The sequence below is a fragment of the Ambystoma mexicanum genome, chromosome 4p (genome assembly GCF_040938575.1).
Source record: "Ambystoma mexicanum isolate Mex_15411 chromosome 4p, UKY_AmexF1_1, whole genome shotgun sequence".
In the NCBI taxonomy this organism is placed as follows: domain Eukaryota; kingdom Metazoa; phylum Chordata; class Amphibia; order Caudata; family Ambystomatidae; genus Ambystoma; species Ambystoma mexicanum.
The window spans coordinates 909,795,852-909,819,965 of record NC_090927.1 but is presented as its reverse complement, the minus strand read 5'-3'; the positions used below and the strand labels follow the sequence as shown (position 1 = coordinate 909,819,965).

General features: G+C 44.7%; 1 protein-coding gene across 1 annotated transcript in view; it reads right to left on the bottom strand.

The window, feature by feature from the left end:
- GABRR2 (gamma-aminobutyric acid type A receptor subunit rho2) overlaps positions 1 to 24,114 on the bottom strand; it is a 633,724-nt gene that overhangs the window by 500,770 nt on the left and 108,840 nt on the right. The gene's annotated exons all lie outside the window — the stretch shown is intronic.

The following is a 24,114-nucleotide window of genomic DNA, read 5'->3' as shown; positions in this document are numbered from 1 at the left end:
GATCATGCCCCTGACTCTGTCACAATAATTAAGCTTAAACTAAAACTTACCATGCTGTTCTCCTTCAAAAATACGTATTGTCTGACATTTTGACCAGTGAGGACATAATTATAGCATTAAATACTTTTTAGTTGTTGTGGTTTTGAGCAACATAGACAACATACTTGTGCTCTACCTTTTGCTTGAACTAGTCAAATTATTCTCAGAAAAAAATCTGTTAATAAAATCCTAGCTGCCCCTTATTCTGGGGTTTGCACATGGCTGTGATCCCTAGTGTGATTGCTTGCCTTGCATCTGTACTGCACTGCTACTCCGAAATCTTCACTACGTTGAGTGTTATTTTATTTCACATCCTTCAATAAAAAAAGTTAAGCTGCTCATTTGTTCATCATCATACAGATGTGGGCATATCCCAATCCTAAAACGTGGTGGTATCACCTGCCAACAGTGTATCCAGAACTTCTTTGCTGTTAATCGTCATAGTCTATCACTCACTGTGGGTGTTTTGTTATTTAAATAACCATTCATTCCACAACCATTTCATCTTCACGACTGTGTGCCTTTCCTGTGTGTAGCGATTGATCTTAGTTCAGGTATCTGAACTTGCACCTACCACTCTCTCTATCCTACACATCTACCACCCACTGTTCGCCCACAACATATTCTTCACAAACCTAAACCATCATTTTAAATCTCTTTTTGTTAATGTGCCTTCTAACTTAGTGGGTATCCACAAACTTACCACGTTTATCAAAGCACATCAATTACTGGGGTCACCACTCTTTCGCAACTTACATAACTTTCATAACCACACCTGTGGCAACTGGCTAGACCTCACCCTTTTATCTGCTTCTCTTGATGCATTTGCTCTCTCTGTGGATTGCTCTCTCTGTGGATGCCTTCCCATCAGACCACTCACTCATTCACTTAACCATCTTTGTTCCAAATTATATCTTCTCCCCGTCCTTCATCTATCACCAAAAGAAAATGAAAACCTGTCTCCATTTTCCCCTATCTTGACCAAGTGAGGAACACATGCAGAGCTCTCTTTTCTCCACTTGCTCATTCTAACAAAATCGCCTCTACCAAGTTCAACGCTGCACTGGCTTTGCCATTTGACTATAACTTACCAGCCTGTTCCTTCCCCCCTTCCTGCAACTGCCTTCACCCATGAATCGTCCCACCAATCCAACAGATGAGGACTGTTATGCATCTTCATTTATGATGCTGGTGCAAACTGTGCTCCCCTGCTCCTGTTTTGCCTGTGTACAAGGTCTCTTTAATTACCCTTACAAGTGCTGGTGACTGCTAAATCTTCCTATCACATTGATCTAATAGCCCTCCTCTTCTCACACCCTCACGCGTTGTCTGTGATCCTCCAGGCCATGCTTACCTCCCCTGAATGGTTCTCCATGTTCTCTTCCTTCTCCACTAATGACTGACTCCTAGATCTCCTCTATTAGGACCAAAATATGTAACACCATGTCCACTCCTCGTATTCTCCTCTCGCGGAGTGCGTTGAGTGCTGTTAGCACTGCAGACAATTATTGTTTATAACATTGGTACATTTGTTCTTGTTGCAGCATGACTCTGTTGGTGAGGCACCTTCCCCTTAAGAAAGCCCAGGAGGCACGCAGCACATGCAGAGTGCGTTGAGTGCTGTTAGCACTACAGACAAGTATTGCTTGGAACTTTGGAGCATTTGTTCTTGTTGCAGCACAACGCTCTGTTGGTGCAACACCTTCCCGCTTAAGAATGCCGGGGATGCGCGGAGTGCACATGGAATGAGTTGAGTACGGTTAGTACTGCAGACAATTATTCCTTGGAACTTTGGAGCGTTTGTTCTTGCTGCAGCATGACACTCTGTTGGAGAGACACCTTCCCCCTTAAGACTGCCAGGGAGGAGCAGAGCATACGCAGAGTGCATAGAGTGCTGTTAGCAGTGCGGGAAGCAGCCAAATCGAAATCGACTTGCAACCAGTCTACTTTGGAGGGTGTCGCCTTCATGTATTCTGGAGAAGTCACACTAAGCCGAACTTCATGTATCATGATGCACAGACCTTAGAAATGGCACGTGCTTTGCCATTACCAGCTTCCCCAGTAGCGCCTGGAAGCAGGGAGTGAGAATCTAATCAGAGCATAGATCAAGCTGGCAAATCTAAAAAGGCTGCTAAAATAACATCCTTTTCCTCTAAATATCAAGAGACTCTGCCAGCACCTCTGATGCCTTGGGAATGGTACGTGAGTAAGAGGACTTACAGCCACTTGTGACAGATGCTGAGTTATTGGGAGTAGTGAGGGATCATGAAAGGATGATAGGGGGCCTAAATGATTTGTACCTGAACACCCCCCCAACCTTCTCTGATGTTTACAGTGAGGATAGTGATACCTCAGTTACCTATTATGTCTCCACTCGGGCCCGCGCACAACCCACAGGGTTTACTTCATTATTGAGGCACACAGTTTTGAAAAATCCTGACAATAGTCACTCTTCGTTAGTGGCATTACATTTTGCGTGTCATCTTTTGCGTCCTTTTATAGTAATATAAGAGCTGATGTTAAATTACTCTCTGTATTACAAAGGAAATTGTGTAATGCAGCAAAAGAGAATGAACTGAGAGCGATCAGCCTGTCATGAACTCTCTGCGCTTGGATTCGAAACAGGACTCAGTGTTAATGCCCAGTAAGAAAAGAGAACTACTGCGTCCAACATGAAGGCACAACGGTGGGCTGTACATTTGCCCCAAATTTAGCCATTTTACATCGCTGACATCTTTTTTATTTGGAGTGGAACATCGGATCAACTGCTTGAATTTGTGGCTTTAATGAACAATCTTGAATCCGACTCACATTTTACTTGTGAGTTTAGGTCTCTTTTTTTGAACTAATGATCTTTTTTTAAATCGAATGGCCTCCTGGAGACTGAACTTTTCCGTAAAAGTATGGAGCACAATACCACACTGCACTTTTCTAGCCAGCATCCACAGAGCTTATTGAACAATATTCCTCAAAAGAAAGGCAGAAGCCTGAAACAAAGCTTAACAAGGGCAAGCAGGAAAATATGTGTACCAGCATTGATAACTAGGGACGTGCATCAGCGACCAGCTGTGGGACACTATCCCTGCACCTTTCGCGTAGCCTGTAAACTTTCCTTCAAATTTCAGTCCTTTGACTATGTGGACAAAACACGGGAATTACGTACTTGCACTACATGTAAAAGTAAAAATGTGTTTTATGGCATCTCTTGCCTATATAAAAAAATGTATGTAGGAAAAACATTGTGAGAAGTACATCTCAGAATTAATGAGCATCATTCTAAAATCCACAATGAGATCTCAAGTGCACCTCTGGTCTCCCACTTTTCGGAGTTTGAGCATTAGGTGTCTGAACTGAGGTGGTTCTGTATTGAGAAGGTCCAGGACTCCGAAAGTGTTAAAACAGTAAGAAGACTGAGTTACAAGGAACAAATGGGGACCTTTTTTTATTGAAAACGCTCGAAAGTGGGATGAACTCTGTGGGAGTGGTTGGCCCAGTAATCAATTCTGCGTTTAGATTGCTCCCCTCCTGCAGCAACCATCTTGGCATTTAATCTGGCTACAATTTTAGTTCAATTGGTGGTATGATATATTTATCTCTCTCTCTAACCACTGATTATTGTATGAATAAAATCACCAATGTTGAGGTGATGGCACACTGTTTAGTCCACCATCCGCCACAACTATTGGCACAATACCTTGGTAGACCAGCATCAATCCTGTTTTCACTTTCATAGAGATGTGGTGTGCAGCCAATAACTTCTTTGCACCTATTTCTCTAACATTGCCTCCATAAAGTTGACTGCAGTGTTGGTGAGATTGGCTTTTTTTCATCACTTTATTTATGTGCGTTGTAATTTAAAATCATTTACATCATGCAGACTCAACTGGTTTAGATAGCCACAGTTGATCGAATCCCCTTCCCAACATGGTCGACCGCCAAACATGAGTTATAGTCGATTTTCTGTTTCTCGAGAGCAAGTGACAGCACATCATTGCCGACTTCTGCGTTTTATTCATTGAGCTGTGCCACGTCTACATTCACTTACGGCAGTGCCGATGCACATTTGTATGCAGCAGTTTTGGAAGTTCCCTGACTTCACTTGCCAGTTTGTAGACAATCAATTCCAATTGGGATAAATGGCATTTCATTGGGCTGTTAATGCATTCCCTCTGTGTCTCTCCTTTCACCCTGGTGTACTATTGTGCTGTGAAACTACTTATGACACAGGGTGTTAGACGGTGGCTCTCCACCCAGTATTGTGTTACACCGCACAACTGGCCAGCTTTTTCCGGCCCCCTTTGGTAAGCGCACTTTTGACTATTGATATATGTCCCCTACTTAACATCTTGGGGCGGGGATGGATTCTTCATCTCCCCAAATTATTAGATTGTTGGTCTCACTCTTGGCTTCCTTCTTGTTTCGTTTTGTTTTCTATGCAGTGCTCACATCCCTACTTGCATGACTTAAACAACAATAGGCCACTCCATCATTATTTTGGTCATATGAATCTACACAGCATTATTGCGCTGTTCAGTTGATTGCGCAAGCCGGCTGGCTGTGCATCTGGTGGATTGGTCTACATATTCTATGAGGCATTGCGCCCTTTTTTAGGTACTTTTTCTACTTATTTGTGCAAATACACTGACACAGTTTTTAATCAGATATTCTCCATGGAGGAATAGTAGATGTTATGATTAATGGCATGCCACTGTGGTGAGTCCATGCCTTTGCAGGTTCTCTATATGTGTATGTATTATGTCTTGGGCACTTTGGTGTTGGTAATAGAGTCACATCTTGCCTTGTTCTAGGTTTTCTCTAGGGCTAGAGGTGGTCCCGTGGAGAGGGCACGTTTAGTTAATGACCCTATTTTCCATGCAGGTTTCCATAATTACTGTTGGTTTCCTGCTGATGTGTAGGCCTTCATGAATAATATGCTTTGAAGGAATTGTAAGTACAATTTGAATTCGTTTTGCAATACATGACATCATTGGTTCTAAAATGTGTAATCTAAGTATCCTCAAAGTGTTTTGTAGGTTTGCTTATGTTGTTCCCCTGATGAAGAAGTTGAAAATAATGTATTAACGTCCAAACCGGTCAGTGTGATTGGAAGTAGCCGGAAGACAATTACACCAAACTGATTCATCCAGTCTCCATTTCGCTACATATTTGTTCAATGTATGATAATTGTTTCATTCAGGATTTTTGTGTTTGTGTAATCCACACAATTCCTCCCTTGTTTATATACACAGTATGTTGTGGATGTGATGTTTTGTGTATATCGTATGATTTGATGTATGTAATTAGGTTCTAGTTTTTATGAATCCAATTTCCGCTGTTCTATGCATTGATTATGTGTTTTTTGTCTTCATGAAGTGTAAATTAAAGCTTGTATATTTTTGATTAAATACTTGCATTTTTCACCAATTAATTGTTCCAGATTTGATACTTCAGTCTTTATAATTTTGTTCCCAAAATCTGGAAGACAGGGACCCCTGCATTTCTGTTTAATTCCATTTTGAGCTGCAACAGCACTGACTGGCCTTTGGTAGTTAGAAGTAGTATCAGATTAAGCCATCAAAGAGGGATCCTCTGGAACAACTCCAGTAGGCATAGCTCCCTGTGAGCCTTGGTGATGCCGGGAAGAAGATTAGCCCTGCTGGAGGGAACCTCAGGGAGAAACCCAGTCAACCTAGCCCCTGTTGAAGGAGCCTCAGCCTTGAGGGTGCTGAGCTTAGCCCTCTTTGAGGGATCCTCAGGGGTGACTCCAGAAGATGTAGTCCCCACCGTGAGAACCCTGGCGCTGTCGGTAAGAGTGTTGACCCCTGAGCGGAGAGCAGTGGAGCGAGCTCCAGTATCCAAATTAGCCTCAAGGGCCTCAGGACGAGTCCCGGTACTGCTAGTGTGTGAATGGCTCCTCACACGACCAGGGACTTCCCAAGAGTGACCGCCATCCCGGGGTTCCTGCAAAGGAAGTATTTACCGGTCGATGGTTCGTCACAGTGATGAATTCTCAAAGGTGCTCCGGCACTACCTGGCGGAAGACTTCCTCCCAGAACAGAACAAATGTTGAGTGTGACCCTGAACTGAAAGTGTGTCACAGGTGAAGCAAATGTCCCACCTGAGATCTGGGCTAAGGCCCTACAAGCAGAGCGCGTGAGGATCTGACACCGAGTAACTTGTAGTCCATGACGCAAAGGAGGCAAAACCCTTTCATCCCGGCATAAGCGGGCCAAAAAAGGCTGCAACACCAGGAATGAGGGGAAAGAATTCCGACAGGAGAAAAAAAGAGCAGGGAAAATCACTGGCTGATGATGAAGAGTCTGGCCCCAACCGCCAACCGCGCAAAGGACTGAAGTATGAGGCCCCAAGGTGGGGCATGGGGAGGAAGAGCCAGTGGCCAAGCATAAACTTGGGCCCGCAACATAAAAATAGGACAGAACATTTTTGTATCGTACTTCATAAAGCTCTGGTCTCATCCCAAAGGACGGAATGACCTACAAGTATGGAGGAAAGGGGACAGGACGTAGGAGTATAATATTGATGTATTCATTTCTAAATTCACAAGACTTTCTTCTCAGATTTTTACATGGATTGGCTTAATCTGTACTTTCATATCAAAAGGAGAGGAGCATGAGACAGGATTTGGGAATACAGTGAATGTTTAGCACTTCATGACATGTTGAATGCCTACAGTGACAGTCCTGTTTACATGTTATAATTCAACCCCACCTATCCATCTGCGCCTAAACCTACCTTTCACTCCTTACCTTGGAGCTTCAACCAACTGCTACAAGTTAATGCCCCCTGTCTACAGCCCTCCCTAACCTCAACTGCCCTTCTACCCCTGATACAAACAAACAAAGGGAAACGGTTTGAAGAAAGGACATCTTAAAAGGTCACATTTTTCATATTCTTTACATTCACGTAACACAGGGTATAATCACAACCACATAATCTATATTACTCTGAACAAACACAACATCATAACTTCTTTACAGTAAATAAATCGTTACATTCCTGGACACTGAGTACCTGGTGACAGGTTTGTGGGTGAGGGGGAATGTCATTTTCCAAAGACATATTAGGAAAGATATCCTGATCATATTTAATTCAGATAAAGCGGATTTATGTGTCTGCCAGTTGTCCACAGGCCAAGCCACACTTAACCACCCAAAGCCAGATGCTATGCCAATTAACAAGGCAGTTGGTGAAGCAGAACAATTATAAATCCACTTGGAATTATTTTTTTTCGAAAGGGTTTATCTCTGAATGGGCTTGAAAGTCACCAAACCAAGTACAGTGGCCTCGTCGTTGGGACTTTTTCAGATTTTTCACTCACATAAGGCTCTACATACCATTCAAAGTGTTTCACCCTACCAGAATTAAACATGGGAATTTTCACTGCCTGTCGATTAATGGCACCATGAAGAAATTCATTTTCATCCCTCCTTGGAGGGTGACAATGGATCAGGAACAGAAGCTGAGCATGCCAGTATTGTTCCATGCACAATCTGCAATGCCCACAAATTCATCCCTTTATGAGGTCCTCATCCAGACTTTTGTCTCTTAAATTGATGGAACATTCTTGTGCACCTCTTCACTTAAAGGACAGAAACTTATTTTATGCTGGCTTTTTTAACGATATTTTCCACCACCCTTTAGGTAAAGGCAAAACTTTGAGTAATTTCACCTAAAATCACATGGTAATTATTGCATGTGCTATACCTGGGGAATTCTGCATGTGTTAATATTTATATTTCGGTATGTGGCAAATAGAGAAAATATTGTAAGTACTGCCCGTGTACCATTAGTGAAATATTTGTAGTGAGGGGCTACATATACAAAACCAGAAATATGACCAAGCAGCCTCCCACATACACATCATTCCAAGTCAACATGGTTGTCACTCACTTGCTCCAACAATATATTTAAATAGTGCTAAAAACATCTGCCATTGTTAATTCTGTCCTTTTGACCTACTGAAACAAAAGTAGTTCCCTGCTTGGACATTGCACGGCTTGCAAAATATACTAGGCCACTCGCATTGGCCAGGAAATTTTATAAGGGGAGAGTACCATTTGGATGGTACTTGGCCTTGCTGTTGAGTATGAGGATGTTTGAAACATTTGCTTGCCGTTTTCTGCAAACAAACTTTGCAATAAATGGCAAATAAAAGTTTCATTGTGTATGACCAAATATGAATTGTGCTTGTGGTAACATGCACACATTTTACAGAAAGCACTCGTAAATATTTTTTTACCCGCCAATGGGGAGAGTGCATTTCTCTTAGGTCGAGTATTTGCACTAAGGAACTCGCCCTGTAGGTCTAGGAGGAACTTTAAGAATTTGCAAGGTAGAAGTGATAATATATCTAGGGACGATAATTAATAAGAACTTAGATGAAAGGGCTCACCTAGTAATGCTGCGGGCTAAGGTCGGGAGGCTTGCGACTCAGGCGCTTGTGATGCATAGGAAATGTGGTGCCTTTTCACTATAGCCGGTACGATTTTTTATAAACAAAAAGTTGTCCAGATACTCTCCTATGGGGCAGAAGCAATCCTCAATATTGCATGGAAAGAGCGGGCGATCCTAGAAGGGTGGTTTTTGAGGAAGGTTCTGCATCTTCCAAACTCGCATGCATTCGTTATGAGCTGGGATTGCAATCGTTGGAGTCAGTGGTGGCGTGGAAAATCATTTGCTTATCTAGGAAATGTCTGTCCTTTGATAACTCCCCTCCCATTGATATGCTGAGGCAACTGGAATCAGCCTGGTCAGACCGCTGGTTCCGAAGCTGGAAGACAAAGTGAGATAAACACCTGAAGGAATGTAACATAACGCTAGACACTTTAATCAGCAGTGGAAAGCTAAAAAGAGGATGCAGGAGCTTGATTGAATTAACACTACTCAGGCAAGACGCTCCTGTAGACTCGTTCTGGAGCTTCCGAAGGAAAGGCAGGGTATAAATCAAATACCGGGATACCTGCAAAAATTCCCTTCTGCCCAGTATTGCGATTGGTTCATGTGATGCCGCCTAAATATTCTGCCGACAAAGAAGGTACTCTTAGTTAGGAAGCAGATTACGGAAGCAGATGTGAAATACAGATACTGTAGTGACCCCGAGGAGAGTGGGACACTATTCCATTTGGTAACAAGCTGTAAGTCATTGACAGAGGTGTGTGAGCAATATCTGGGAAAATCTATTCTGCAAGCCAAATCGCTATCGGCCGAAGAATGGTGGAATTGGGTACTCCTTGGTGATAAGACTAGACTAGTCCTAGCGGTAATGTCTTTCCTGAAATTGGTGCTTAAAAAGTAATTGAGGGGGGGAAGAGGTAAAGGACTGATACCATTCCATTGTGGGGGGTTTCTATTTTTAAAGGAGGCTTTCCTCCGTTACATAAGGTGATGCTAAAGACATAATGATGTTTATGTTCTCTGGCATGGCAGGAACCTTTGAATGTAATTTTGTGGAATTATGTAAACGGTATAAGATGTTTCTCTCTTTGATCGAGGTACTGAATATATTTTACTATGTGGATCGAATGTAAATGGTTTTAACTTTCTAATAAACCTGTCATGATCTCTGCTTCCAAAAGATCAGGACTTGCCCGACTCCCTTGGAAGCAGACCCATAACCCCGGTTCCGAGTGCCAGCCAGTCCCAATTGGGACCTTTTGGACCCTGTCCTGGCGCCAGTGGCACCAGGCTCATAAAGATGCCCAGTCCCAGCGCTGGAAGCGTCGGGCTCATAATGCTTGGGTGGACTTACATGCAGCAGACCATGCTGCTTACTTACCTGCCAGTTGAACCCCTGATCCTCTTCTGTTTGGGACTACTTTTCCTGTTGGGTGGGGCAGGAGCCACTCCCTAGGTTCAGAACACTGGAACTCTTCTGGAAAGCAGGAACTCTTTTCTTACCTAGGCGTGGCTGTGGAAGGAGACACCTAAGCACTACAGGAGGCTATTTAAACCACACCCGATGGATGAATCTTGCTTTGCGTTATTCTGCATTCTCTGCAGCAGAACGCTCATCGTGTCTTCTGCTTCTGATCCTGGGCCTAAGGGAACAAAGGCTTACCATCCTGGAATCCAGTCTTCAGCAGCACCTGTAAAGACAAAGAAAGAACAGGTTAGCACTACGGTCTTTAGTGGCAGCGCATCTCTTACCTGGTTCATCGGCTGTCACCAACGCCTTGTGCTGCATTCCGGCATCTGAAAGACAAAGGCTTACCTACTCTTCGCATGCTCCGGAGGTCTTCGCACTGCATTCCGGCATCTGAAAGACAAAAGCTTACCAGCTCTTTGCACGCTCCGGAGGCCTTCGGCGCTGCATCCCGCATCTGAAAGACAAAAGAAGGTGCGTTTAAAGACATTGGGCAACTTTATTACTCACGTGCCATTACTCCTTCCCACGCCGAATCCAGTGGGTATTCCAGCACCCTTCAGCTTCTCTAAAGCTCCGAACTTGTACCTGCAAGATAAAAGGGACAGTTAGTGCGCATCGTGAAGCAGGCTACAAGCGCTTACTTACGTGCTTCCAGGCACTTCTATTCCTCACGCGGGTTCGATCCTCAACTCTCATCAGCCCGCCATCCGCCATCGCCGGAACCCTGCAAAACAAGAGATATCTTTACAAAAGACTTTTAAGACATTTGAAGAGCCCAGAACTTACTGTTCGTGCAGTTAACGACGGACAGCAGTCCTCTGAGGTCAAGAGGCCTGCACCCTTATCCAGTGAAGAAACTGGTTACGGCACCCTGCCCCGAGGCAGATGGAGAGCTTGGCGTTCACTTACCTAAGGTGAGGGCGTTAACCTTTGGGGTTCTACAGGAGAAGAGAAAGGGAAGAGGAGAGAGGCACCCAATAACCCCAGTTCATTAATCCCATATTTTCTATCTGCAGACATCTTACTCTTCGAGTCAGACATACAGTGCACAGAGGTCCAGCCCAAAGAGCCAACCGTGTGTTACACATCACCTTTGAAGATACGGCATTCACCCAGTCAAGACCGGCGCCTCTGCGGGAATCAGGTGAGCGTTACAGAACGCAAAGCCTACCGCAAAACTCCCACCCAGGCGCTATGGAAACCTCGGATACCGACCAGCTAGCCCAGTTACTTGGGGAACTAAGAGCAGAAGTGCATGCAGCCCATCAGGAAACGAATGCTCTAAGAAGGGAACTGATAATTTCCAAGGAGCGAACAGACGATCTCGCTAGACAATTGCTACAGTCACAAGCCGGAAAAACTCCGTTACCCGCATCAGGGGTAAATCTTCCTTCAACATCCTCTACGAACCCAGTGCAGATCAACCTACCTGGGAATGTACCTCTGGCTCCGCCCGAACGATTTTCTGGTGACCCAAAGAGGTTTGCAGTATTTATTAATCAGTGCCGGTTGCACTTCTTATGCCGGCCAGCAGCCTTTCCAACTGATCAAGCTAAGGTAGCTTTTGTGCTTTCGTACCTTAGTGGCAATGCGGCAGACTGGTCGATCCCTCTAGTTAATCAAGATGATCCGGTTCTCCATGATTTTCAAGCTTTTCAGCTCAGTATGGAAAAACTGTTTGCAAGACATTCACAGGAGCAGGCCTTGGACAATGAGCTCCTTTCATTGCGACAGGGTAATCAAGACCTTTTGGCTTATATTGCGTCTTTCAACAGACTGATAGTGGAAACTCGATGGCCTGAGGACAAAAGGATTACGCTGTTTTATAGAGGTCTACGTGGAGAGCTCAAAGATGTGTTAGCCCAAGTAGTGAATCCCTCGCAAGACTGTTCGGACTATATTGACTTAGTCGTTCAAATTGACCACAGACTGCAGAACAGGAAGGCCGATCGTTCCAAGTTTGATGCTCGAGTATTTTCCAAACCACCAACTCCTACCAAAGGAGTAGACTCCGGGGAACCCATGCAAATAGGGGGTCTAAAAGGACCACTAACACAAAAGGAGCGGGAAAGGAGAAAACAGCTGCAATTATGCCTCTATTGCGGAAACTCGGGGCACTTTCTTCGAGACTGTCCGGTGAAACCAGCCAAGAAGGCAGTAGGAGCTGCAGTTACCAGGGTCACAAACTCTGAGCAGGGAAACGACCTCGCCCGACAAGAATAGAGGTCCTCTTGCCGAGCGTTAAAACCAGTTCCGTGACCTCGCATTTCGTGATACCTATGGTCCTCATTAGCCCTGAGCATCCGGATCGATTACATGCGATTGAAGCTTACGTCGACAGCGGTGCCATCGGCAATTATGTGGATCATGAAATGGTTTTGAGGATGAATCTGACTCTTTGTCCAAAGGCTGTAAAGGACGTCATTACTACGGTGGATGGTACAGAGATAGCCTCCGGACCAGTAACGCATACCACCCAAGAAGTGACGCTAGTAAGTCAAGATGGACACCATGAGAAGATCGTGTTCGATGTGATCAAGGCCCCTCAGTTCCAGATTATTCTAGGAATTCCTTGGTTAGAGAAGCACAATCCTCAGATCGATTGGCGAGCAAGAACGGTTCAGTTTCCAGAATGTGTCTCTACTTGTCACCCTCGACCTGGTGTTGCACTGGCAGCAATTTCCTCAGAGGCTCCCCAGTTACCTCCTGAATACCTAGAATTCCAAGATGTTTTCCGGAAGGATCAGGCTAACTCTCTACCTCCTCATAGGTCTTATGACTGACTGCCAGATAGACCTGATACCTGGATCTACTCCTCCTTGTAGTAGAATTTATGCCCTCACCGAGCCTGAGAATCTTCACCTCCGACAATACCTGGATCAATACCTAGCGAATGGGTTTATTCGTCCTTCCAAGTCCCCTGCTTCCTCAGCTTTGTTCTTCGTTCCAAAAGAAGAAGGGGACCTTAGAACTTGTATAGATTATCGCGCCCTGAACCAGATCACCGTTAAGAATAGATATCCGTTACCTTTGATCCCTGAACTCCTGGACCAAGTCAGAAAAGCATGCATATATACAAAGCTGGATCTTAGAGGAGCCTACCACTTGGTACGAGTAAAAGAGGGCAATGAATGGAAGACGGCCTTCCTCACCAAGTATGGGCTATTTGAATATCAGGTCATGCCCTTCGGACTTTGCAATGCCCCGGCCGCCTTTCAATATTTTATGAACGATGTCCTCAGAGAGCTCATAGATGTGTGTGTTGTTGTTTACATTGACGACATCCTCGTTTATTCTTCATCGGAAACTGAACATCGGAAACACGTGAAAATGGTCCTTGAGAGATTGCGTCAACACAAACTTTTCGCTAAGTTGGAAAAATGTGTTTTCAACGTGACTGAAGTTGAATACTTGGGATTCATATTATCACCTAGCGGAGTGCGTATGGATTCAAAGAAGGTCGATGCAATTCTCAAATGGCCATCGCCATCCTCCGTAAAAGGTGTTCAAAGCATGTTAGGCTTCGCTAACTTTTACCGCAGGTTTATCCCCGAATTCTCTCGAATAGTCCAGCCCATCACCGCCTTGTTAAAGAAAAACAAACATTTTGAATGGTCTACCGAGGCGTAACAAGCTTTCCAGAATTTGAAGACTAGATTTATCTCTGCACCGATCTTAAAACATCCTCGCCCAGAACTCCCCTACATCGTTGAAACTGATGCTTCGAGCCTTGCCATGGGGGCAGTTCTATCACAAAAGGACCCAGTAACCAATCAGTTGCATCCCGTGGCATTTTGGTCCCGCAAATTCTCGCCTCCTGAAATCAATTACACTATTACTGATAAGGAACTTCTAGCTATCAAGTCCGCCTTTAAGGCTTGGCGGCATTATCTTCTGGGGGCCCGACACATCGTTACTGTGATTACAGATCACCGAAACCTGCAATATTTGAAAACCGCAAAAGCTCAATCCTCTAGGCAACTCCGTTGGGCACTATTCTTTGCCGAGTTTGACTTCATAATTACCTATCGACCTGGTACAAAAAACGGTAAAGCTGATGCCCTTTCTCGGATGGGAGTGGAAGAACATTTGATCAATCCTAAACCTGTACCTATCATTCCCGAACAAAGAATTCTAGGTGTAATCGCCACACAATCCATAGAGGAAGTTAAGGATAAAGCCAGGCTACTGGTAACTCCAGCAGACATACAGAATTGGCATCTGCAGGGAAAGGACTTTACGGTGAAGGATAACCTATTATATTTCCAAGAACGGTTATACCTGCCCAGCACAGATTTACAGAAAAAGGTCTTGTTATCACGATTCTTTAATGGAAGGACATCCCGGTATGACCAAGACCTCGGAAAAGATCAAGCGCTACTTCTGGTGGCCGTCTTGGAAAAAAGATATCAGAGACTTTATAATGTCCTGTGGAGTATGCGCCCAAAACAAGAGTCAAAAGGAAAAACCAGCCGGCCTCTTACGCCCTATTGACATCCCGCCTCGCCCTTGGCATACGCTTTCTATGGACTTCATCACCGATCTACCTCCATACTCCGGATACAATACGATCCTAGTAATCGTGGACCTATTCTCCAAGATGGCGCATTTCATTCCACTCAAAGGCTTACCAACAGCAGCAACTCTGGCCCGAGAATTTCTCGAAAACATCGTCCGACTGCACGGTTTTCCTTCAGTTCTAATTTCGGATCGAGGTAGTCAATTTATTTCTCATTTTTGGCAAAGTTGCTGTCGGTCGGCTCAAATTGATGTGAGACTTTCGACCAGCCACCACCCTCAAACCGACGGACAAACCGAGAGGACCAATCAAACTCTGGAACAGTATTTGCGCTGCATGCTACAACAAACTGAAAAAACTTGGAAAGATATCCTTTGGATAGCCGAATATGCCTACAATAACTCTGTCCACTCGGGAACTGGGAAGACCCCGTTTTTTCTTTTATACGGTAGTCACCCTCGAACCTCGGAGTTGGATCCACTCCTAGATCTTGGAACACCAGCAGTAGACCACCTGCATTCTACAATCACCCAAGCCTTTAAGGAAGCCGTTTCTCATCTTCAAAGGGCTAAAGAACAATACAAGAAAGGAGCAGACCAACATCGGAAGGAAGCCCCCCAATATCAAGTAGGAGATCAAGTCTGGTTATCCACCAAATATCTACCTCTAAAAGGACCACGCACATTCAACCCAAGATACCTTGGTCCCTATTCCATCACTACCATAGTAAATCCAGTAGCGGTCAAGTTGGACTTGCCCCCTCACATGAAGATACATCCGGTCTTCCACGTCTCTCTATTAAAACCCGTGCAACCTCAAACCCGGCTAACTACATCTCCAAAACCTATTCTAGTTGATGGAGAACTCGAGTTTGAAGTCAAAAGCATCCTGGATTCCAAGATCTCCAAATCTAAACTATTTTACCTGATTGACTGGAAAGGCTACGGTCCCCAAGAAAGATCCTGGGAACCTGCAGAATATGTCCACGCGCCTCGTCTAATCAAAAGATTTCATCGAACATTTCCTAACAAGCCCAAACCCCCGGAGAAACCCGGTTTGGGAGGGGCCTTGAGGGGGGGTGCTGTCATGATCTCTGCTTCCAAAAGATCAGGACTTGCCCGACTCCCTTGGAAGCAGACCCATAACCCCGGTTCCGAGTGCCAGCCAGTCCCAATTGGGACCTTTTGGACCCTGTCCTGGCACCAGTGGCACCAGGCTCATAAAGATGCCCAGTCCCAGCGCTGGAAGCGCCGGGCTCATAATGCTTGGGTGGACTTACCTGCAGCAGACCATGCTGCTTACTTACCTGCCAGTTGAACCCCTGATCCTCTTCTGTTTGGGACTACTTTTCCTGTTGGGTGGGGCAGGAGCCACTCCCTAGGTTCAGAACACTGGAACTCTTCTGGAAAGCAGGAACTCTTTTCTTACCTAGGCGTGGCTGTGGAAGGAGACACCTAAGCACTACAGGAGGCTATTTAAACCACACCCGATGGATGAATCTTGCTTTGCGTTATTCTGCATTCTCTGCAGCAGAACGCTCATCGTGTCTTCTGCTTCTGATCCTGGGCCTAAGGGAACAAAGGCTTACCATCCTGGAATCCAGTCTTCAGCAGCACCTGTAAAGACAAAGAAAGAACAGGTTAGCACTACGGTCTTCAGTGGCAGCGCATCTCTTACCTGGTCCATCGGCTGTCACCAACGCCTCGTGCTGCATTCCGGCATCTGAAAGACAAAGGCTTACCTACTCTTCGCATGCTCCGGAGGTCTTCGCACTGCATTCCGGCATCTGAAAGACAAAAGCTTACCAGCTCTTCGCACACTCCGGAGGCCTTCGGCGCTGCATCCCGCATCTGAAAGACAAAAGAAGGTGCGTTTAAAGACATTGGGCAACTTTATTACTCACGTGCCATTACTCCTTCCCACGCCGAATCCAGTGGGTATTCCACCACCCTTCAGCTTCTCTAAAGCTCCGAACTTGTACCTGCAAGATAAAAGGGACAGTTAGTGCGCATCGTGAAGCAGGCTACAAGCGCTTACTTACGTGCTTCCAGGCGCTTCTATTCCTCATGCGGGTTCGATCCTCAACTCTCATCAGCCCGCCATCCGCCATCGCCGGAACCCTGCAAAACAAGAGATATCATTACAAAAGACTTTTAAGACATTTGAAGTGCCCAGAATTTACCGTTCGTGCAGTTAACGACGGACAGCAGTCCTCTGAGGTCAAGAGGCCTGCACCCTTATCCAGTGAAGAAACTGGTTACGGCACCCTGCCCCGAGGCAGATGGAGAGCTCGGCGTTCACTTACCTAAGGTGAGGGCGTTAACCTTTGGGGTTCTACAGGAGAAGAGAAAGGGAAGAGGAGAGAGGCACCCAATAACCCCAGTTCATTAATCCCATATTTTCTATCTGCAGACATCTTACTCTTCGAGTCAGACATACAGTGCACAGAGGTCCAGCCCAAAGAGCCAACCGTGTGTTACACATCACCTTTGAAGATACAGCATTCACCCAGTCAAGACCGGCGCCTCTGCGGGAATCAGGTGAGCGTTACAAAACCATAAACAAAACAAAAAACAAAAAAAAAGAATTAGCAAGGCTTGCATTGTTTTCAAAGTATGTTTTGGAAATACTGTTTTCAGCAGATATGGTCTAAGAGGGGTCTACTTAGTAAATCTCAGTTCATCAATCCACTGAAAGGTAAATCCTATTCAGGTGTCTATGATAGTCACAATGAATAGGAAAATTAGTAGGCTGGAAGTGCCCGTTGGAGATCTTAGGCCCTCTGCAAGCACTACACACTGACACCAGTGTACAAGTCCGGCTGAGCACCAGAGGTTTGCTCTCTTCTGCGATTCCAACAGCCAGAGGGGTCAAACAAGGCTGCCCTCTCGCCCTGGCCCTTTTTTTAGTGTACTTTGGTGATTACAAGGAAGCGAATGTTGAGATCAGATCCTTTCCACCAGCAATTGGCCAAGTAAAAGTTCCCCGATTTTATATACTGACGATCTAATACAACTGGATCAAACGCCGATAGGCCTGCAACAACAGCTTGACTCACTTTCTAAATACACTGCAGACAACGACCTAGAAATCAACAAACTCAAAACAAAGATTCTGATATTCGAAAAAAAAATCAGAAACGAGAAAAATCGTCCTGGTATTTAGATGGAGTCAAAGCGGAACAAGTCTTGGACTTCAAATACCTAGGGGTCTTGATCTATTCCTCCAAAAAAGAAAATCCAATGCAACTCCAAAGATGCGAAACCTCATCTCCCAAGCCACAATTTTGGACCAAAAATATGTCCGCTTCCCACTACTCCCAACAATAAAGTTTTACCAGGCAAAAGTAATTCCCGCAACCACATGCTATGCCGTTTCTTCCGAAATCACTTTGGATCACTTTGGAAAGCCTGTTTTGGCATTCAATTCTTAACCTTCCAAAATCCATGCCAATGGTGCTAATCAGACGCGAACTGTCTTTAACGTCTCTTGAGGCAATTGTGGCTCGAAACAGCACAATGCTATATCGAAAAATCATGGATCCATCTAGTCCATCGATCTTTACACTAGCAAAGAGGAGATGACCTTAGGTCAGTGCAAAATGCTGTCTGTGTGGGAGAATGGATGTAAAGCAAACCTGGAGGAATGAGGCAGCTCAATTGAAGAACTTCTCCTGAATCCAACAAAATCGAAAAAACATTTAGATGAAACTGACTGGATTGCAACCTTACAAAAAGCCGTGATCTATAAAGTGACATCGAACCTGCCTCCAACGGTTAGAAAGCTAAACGAACTCCAACCATTCTTAAAGAAGTATCCGAACAGAAAATTGCGATCAACCTTCCTTCGGGCTCGGCTAAATTTATTGCCCTCAAACGAGATATTAAACATAAGAGGAATCTCAGCGACCAATAGTTGTTGCTTTTGTGAAACACAGACGACTTCTGAAATGATTCAGCACCTCCTGTTATCCTGCCCAGGTACAAGGCATTGTAGAACACCTTATTTGACTCATCACTTGGACAAAGGTCACATAGCAGAAGAAGCACTATGGTGGGAGCGTTTAATAGGGGGTCTCAGACCATCATGGGCAATAGCCGCAGCAAAAATTCTGGACCAGATTTTCATTTGAAACCAACAAAGCCCTCACCCAAGGCAAAACCCCTAGCAAGAACTACGTGAGCATTTAGGCGTGCTATCAGGTATTTGCTGATACCTGGTTAGACGCTTTTAGCATAAGCTACGTTGGACAGTACCAACGGTATGGTCGCTTAAACCTTACACTGAAAGACTAGAATGGGAAAGATGTGTTTGAGCATCTTGAGGTGATACATACATCTCTTGACTGTCACAGCCACCAGAGAGGCCCTGACTAGTTTTGCATCCACAGGGATATTAAGGTTCTTAACTGATCACCAGAATAGCGCTATTACTGAGTTGTGATGGTCAGACGTTTATTGGCCATGGTACTAGGGGTGTGCCAACCAGTATTATACCTGTTTTCATGGGGGTTCAATTTAAGAGCATTCAGTACCAACATTAATATATTTTCAGCAGACAGCTGGCAAAGTTAGGAACAGTGCTGGTCTTGTGCGGTTCCATTATATATGCATGCACCCTAAAACTGTGAACCAGAGTTAAAAGTAGCTTCAAATAGTAAAAACAATGGGCGAGAGTGACAACGACTGTTGAGCCCCACAATTGGAGTGGTCTTTGTTGGCCTCAAGCAGTGGAAAGACTACCGTATGCTTGTCATTGGCTACAATGATAGCAGGGCATGAACTCCAAAGACCCTTTCTGAGAAGCGGCTGAGTAAATATTTCATGGCTGACAGTATTGAAAGCTGATGAGGGCCAAGAGGAAATGCACACCAGTCTTACCCTCAAAGAGGGCCAAGAGGAAATGCACACCGGTCTCACCCTCAAGAGCCACATAATGAGGTTATTACAGATTCTGTACTGTGTAAGGGCTGGTATCCAGCTTCTGAATGGTCCAATAGGGAGTGGGCATCTACAAAGGTTTGGAGCTGCTGAGTAACTCCTTTCTCCTGAAGCCTGATTGGAAAAGGTCCATTGGAAATGGGCCTGTCTTTTGAGCAGTCCTCTCCATCTATTGAGGGTTTTGTCAGCAGAGGGATTGCATAGGCGACCTTTCTCAAAGTTGCGAGGTTACTGGTTCTGCAAGCGGCAGCCTTTTAAAGTGTTTTGGCGGTCAGCACACAGAAGGAGAACCTTCAGTTTAGATTACCTGCATATTTCTGAAATACCAGCTCAGTTTTAATATCTGGCACGTGACAAGCTCAACCATGAGACCTAAGAAGATAAGGTAAGCATGTAAATCATGACCAATAATCTCTGGAAAAGCCCATATGTATAGAGGTGTACATGTAACACATAAGAACATTTCCCTAAGGTCTTGTGGCCAAGTAAGGCGTACCCTCTCTGCATTTGCGAACACAACCTGCTGGCTTTCACAATGCCTACTACTGCAGATGTGTCCTTGAAGAGCTTCAGGATTTGCTCGGCTTCTATATTTCTGTTTCATTTTCTCTGACCACAACTTATTGTATATTCTACAAAAATCTGCTTGGTCTTTTTTGCAGACCTATTGTTTGTATTTCTCCCTGTAATTCGTGCCACATTTTCGTATAGGATGGATTCCAAAGGGTTGAGTGGCGGTGGTTCAGTATTTAGACACTGATGAGAGAATAACCAGTCATCCTAAATGTTACATTTTTCAGAGGGAAGGGGTCCAAACTTGGATTTTGCTAAATTTTTCAGAAATAGTTTCATACGTGCACTAAATTGTTCTACTTTAGAAAAGATTGATAATACAATACGCTGAAAAAAAATAGTAAAAGATGCTTTAACAAAGGTGTCACACAACTAAACCTGCATCCCCTGCGACTCCATCAGCTAACTTCATGGAAACCCTCAGACGAGCAGTGCACAAATGGTGTTTTGGGCAAGTCAAGTGTAGCTTAGAAGAGTTCTATGGTGGGATGGACTGTCGAAAAGGCATCGCAGCGGGGCCTTTGCATTGGAAACTTTGTTTTACCGCAGCATAATGGTAATTTTGAGTCACACTTCTTAACTTCATTGCTCTATTTTTAGCTAATACTACATTTAAGAAAAATGTGTAATGTTTTATAGAAACATAATGAAAACATTACATTATGTAGATCACAGAAAGCTTATGAGGCTTATGGTCAGCATAATCAAATGCCATTGAGACACACGCCCCTCACCCCCCACCACGCCTGGAATTTACCTTAGGTAATTAGTTATCTGCACGCTCAAAATCAGCTTTTTGTCTGTTTATAAGAAGCAGAAAGATTGTAGGTATCCTTTGATGCAGCTGTCAGCCATTTTAAAATGCAGACTGGAGCAGGGACACAAAGGCCCTCGATCCTGCACCTGTTTACAGGCAGCAACTCTCTCAGGGCAGAGACTATGTCAGGATATCCAATGGCTGGGCCCAATCAGCCGAGTGGATTTTTGGGAATGACGGGTGAGTTTGGGGAACATGCACATAGAAAAATAGTCTTGTGCACAATATTGTGTGTCATGTTTTAAAATTAAACATTACAGCTAAGAATATACTTTTTGCCCAAGATTTCAGGTCTGCTCTTCAAAAATGCATGCATTTTCCAATGTCTATTGCTTCCATCCACCCCGCCCCTTGATTGCAACACAAGAGGTGTGGATGTGCTGTTGTCCCAGGATCACACGGCTGCACTGTACTGAATCCCTACTAATTCAGTCAATACGTTTTTCGTTTTTTGATAATTGCTTTCCTACTCATGGCTGATGAAAAAGAGCTCAAAATGTAAAGTTTACAAAATATCACAAAGATGCACTGAACGGAATCCTTTCCTTTTTTTCCCCTCTCTTGGTGGAAAACAAGAACTCGCAATATATTGCTTGGCCAGGATCACAAGTCACAAGGTTGCGCTCTCATGATCTCTTCCATTCTCCAGTGCTGCTTGCTTACCTTCCCACCCTCCACCATTGAACACAAAGACTCACAATATACTTGTGGTAACTAGGGAATGAAGTTCCCACAAAAGGAAGCCAGCTTCAGTCATAAGTATAAAGCACATACATTGCATTATTCAATCTTGAGTTTTGTAACATGTAAATCAATAAGTAGGCAGCAAAGGCAGCCATCGGTAGCATCTTAACATGAGCTTCAGTCACTTGCATTCACTCTTCACCCGCCCAACAGTGTGCATCCATCCAGGCCGTGCTGATACCTCACACTGTCCTTTCAAATGAAGAAAGAATTGCCCATCATACATGCGAATGAGCAATTCAACTTAACTCAAAAAAGTTTACATAGAGAGAAAACAGAGTCGATCAATGGAGAATTACTCTCTCGCAAACCTGACACAGGAGGAGTTCACTCTCCCAAATGCATCAACAGAGAACGCAACTCACCTCAACGCGCCCCAGACACAATGAATGTGTCTAAGGACGAACTCACCATCAATAATGCGAGGTTACCATGAGTACGCTATCCTCTTCATATAACATACAGAATCAGAACAAAAACGTACAGCACACGTGAAAAAATGATGAAACCCAAATTGCTGCATTTGCACCCCAAAACTAATACGCAAATAGGCCTCATCCATGAAAAGGGAGTAGTTTCTTACCTGTAACTCCATTTCTCCAGCGTTGGTATCTTTCATGGATTCACCTGCTTAGCATATTCCCCGTCGTCAGACTGGGAACCCTCGGTACACATATATAGTCGTTTCCTATAGGAAAAAACTTCCGACACTTGTGTGTCCTATCCACATCTACGTCCTCCCCGGGGACGTCCACGCATGCCCCATAGGACGTAATGGTATATAAGCCCCGCCCCGCGGGTCCCGTCAGATTTCGACCCCTCCAAAGAAGAAAAGGGGGAAACCTGTTTATGCACATATCCTGCACATTGCATTTCGGGGAGGCTGGTGGGCGCATGTGAATCCATGAAAGATACCAACGCTGGAGAAATGGAGTTACAGGTAAGAAACTACTCCCTTCTCCAGCATTGGATCTTTCATGGATTCACATGCTTAGAATAGATTGTATAGCATTATCCTAGAAGAAGGAGGTGAGAATGCAATGCAACATACATTACAAAATAAACCATTCCCAGTCCAAATATATATATATATATATATATATATATATATATATATATATATATATATATATGCACGTAAGCAGTAACATATTTATATATATATGCGATACATCAAGGAAAAAACCAAACGTCGGCAAGGTAAAAGACAACAGTTTCACCATTTGGCTTACCTCATTGAAAAAGATGGCGCAGCACTGCCCTCCCCATCTGTACTTCATCCGCGTGCTGCCTTTCCAGGCAGTAATGGCGTGTGAACGTGTGTGGAACTGACCACGCCGCCGCCTGGCAGATGTCTGTCAGAGGAATTCCTGCCCATAGCGCCGCGGAGGAGGCTGTCGATCTCGTGGAATGGGCTCTAGGGTGCCCTTGTAGGGGTCTCCCAGCCTTGGAGTGACTAAAAGCAATAGCCGACGAGACCCATCGGGCCAGTCCTTGCTTGGAAATCGCCCTTCCTCTCGTCGACGGACCATATGCAATGAACAGCTGTCTGGTAGTTCTGAGTTCTTGCGTTCTTTGCAGATAAAACTTTAACGCTCTTTTCACATCGAGCGTATGAAGAGCCTTTTCCGCCGTTGACGACGGTGTCGCAAAGAAAGTAGGGAGAGCAATGGTCGAGTGCTTGTGATAGACCGTCGGTACTTTCGGGATGAAAGTAGGGTTAGTTGATAAAATTACTTTGTCCTTAAAGAATCTCATATATAGAGGATCTATGACCAATGCCTGTAATTCCGACATTCTTCTAGCCGATGTAATGGCAATTAAGAAAGCCAGTTTCCAAGATAGGAACTGCATGGATGAAAAGGACATTGGCTCAAATGGAGGCTTCATTAAGGCCGCCAACACCACATTTAAACTCCACGACGGTGGGAACCGTTTCGTAGGGGGGAAAGTTCTAAAGAGACCCCTCATGAAATGTTTCACCAGTCTGTCACTGAATAATGGTGAAGACTGTCTCCTCCTGGTAAACCTTGAAATGGCCGCCAAGTGCACTTTGATGGATGATGATGACAGCCCACTCTCAGCTAGGTGAAGAAGATACGGAAGAATTTGTTCAGGGGTTACTTCTAAAGGCTGAATTTCGTGCTGTGTTTGACACCACGTACAGAACCTTCGCCATTTGCATATGTATGATTTGTTAGTCGAAGGGGCCCTAGCCGCCTGCAGAATTCTCCGGCAATCCGACGAGACTTTCAAGCTGCCAAACTCTGAAAAGTCAGGAGCCATGCTGTTAAGTTGAGGCTGTGCGGATTGTGGTGCCACACCGTTCCCTTGTCCCTGGACAGTAGGTTTGGCACTTTCTGGAGAGTTATAGGCTGTTCCAACGACAGATGTAGGAGGTCGGAAAACCATGGTTGTCTCAGCCAATACGGTGCCACTAGAATGACCCGGCATTTGTACCTGCGAATCCCCTGGATTGTCCTCCGTGTAAGGGGGAACGGAGGGAAAGCGTACAGGAATTTGTCCGTCCAAGGAAACGAGAACGCTTCCCCCAGGGATCCTTTTTGAGGCCATCTGCTCGCGAACTGTTCGCATT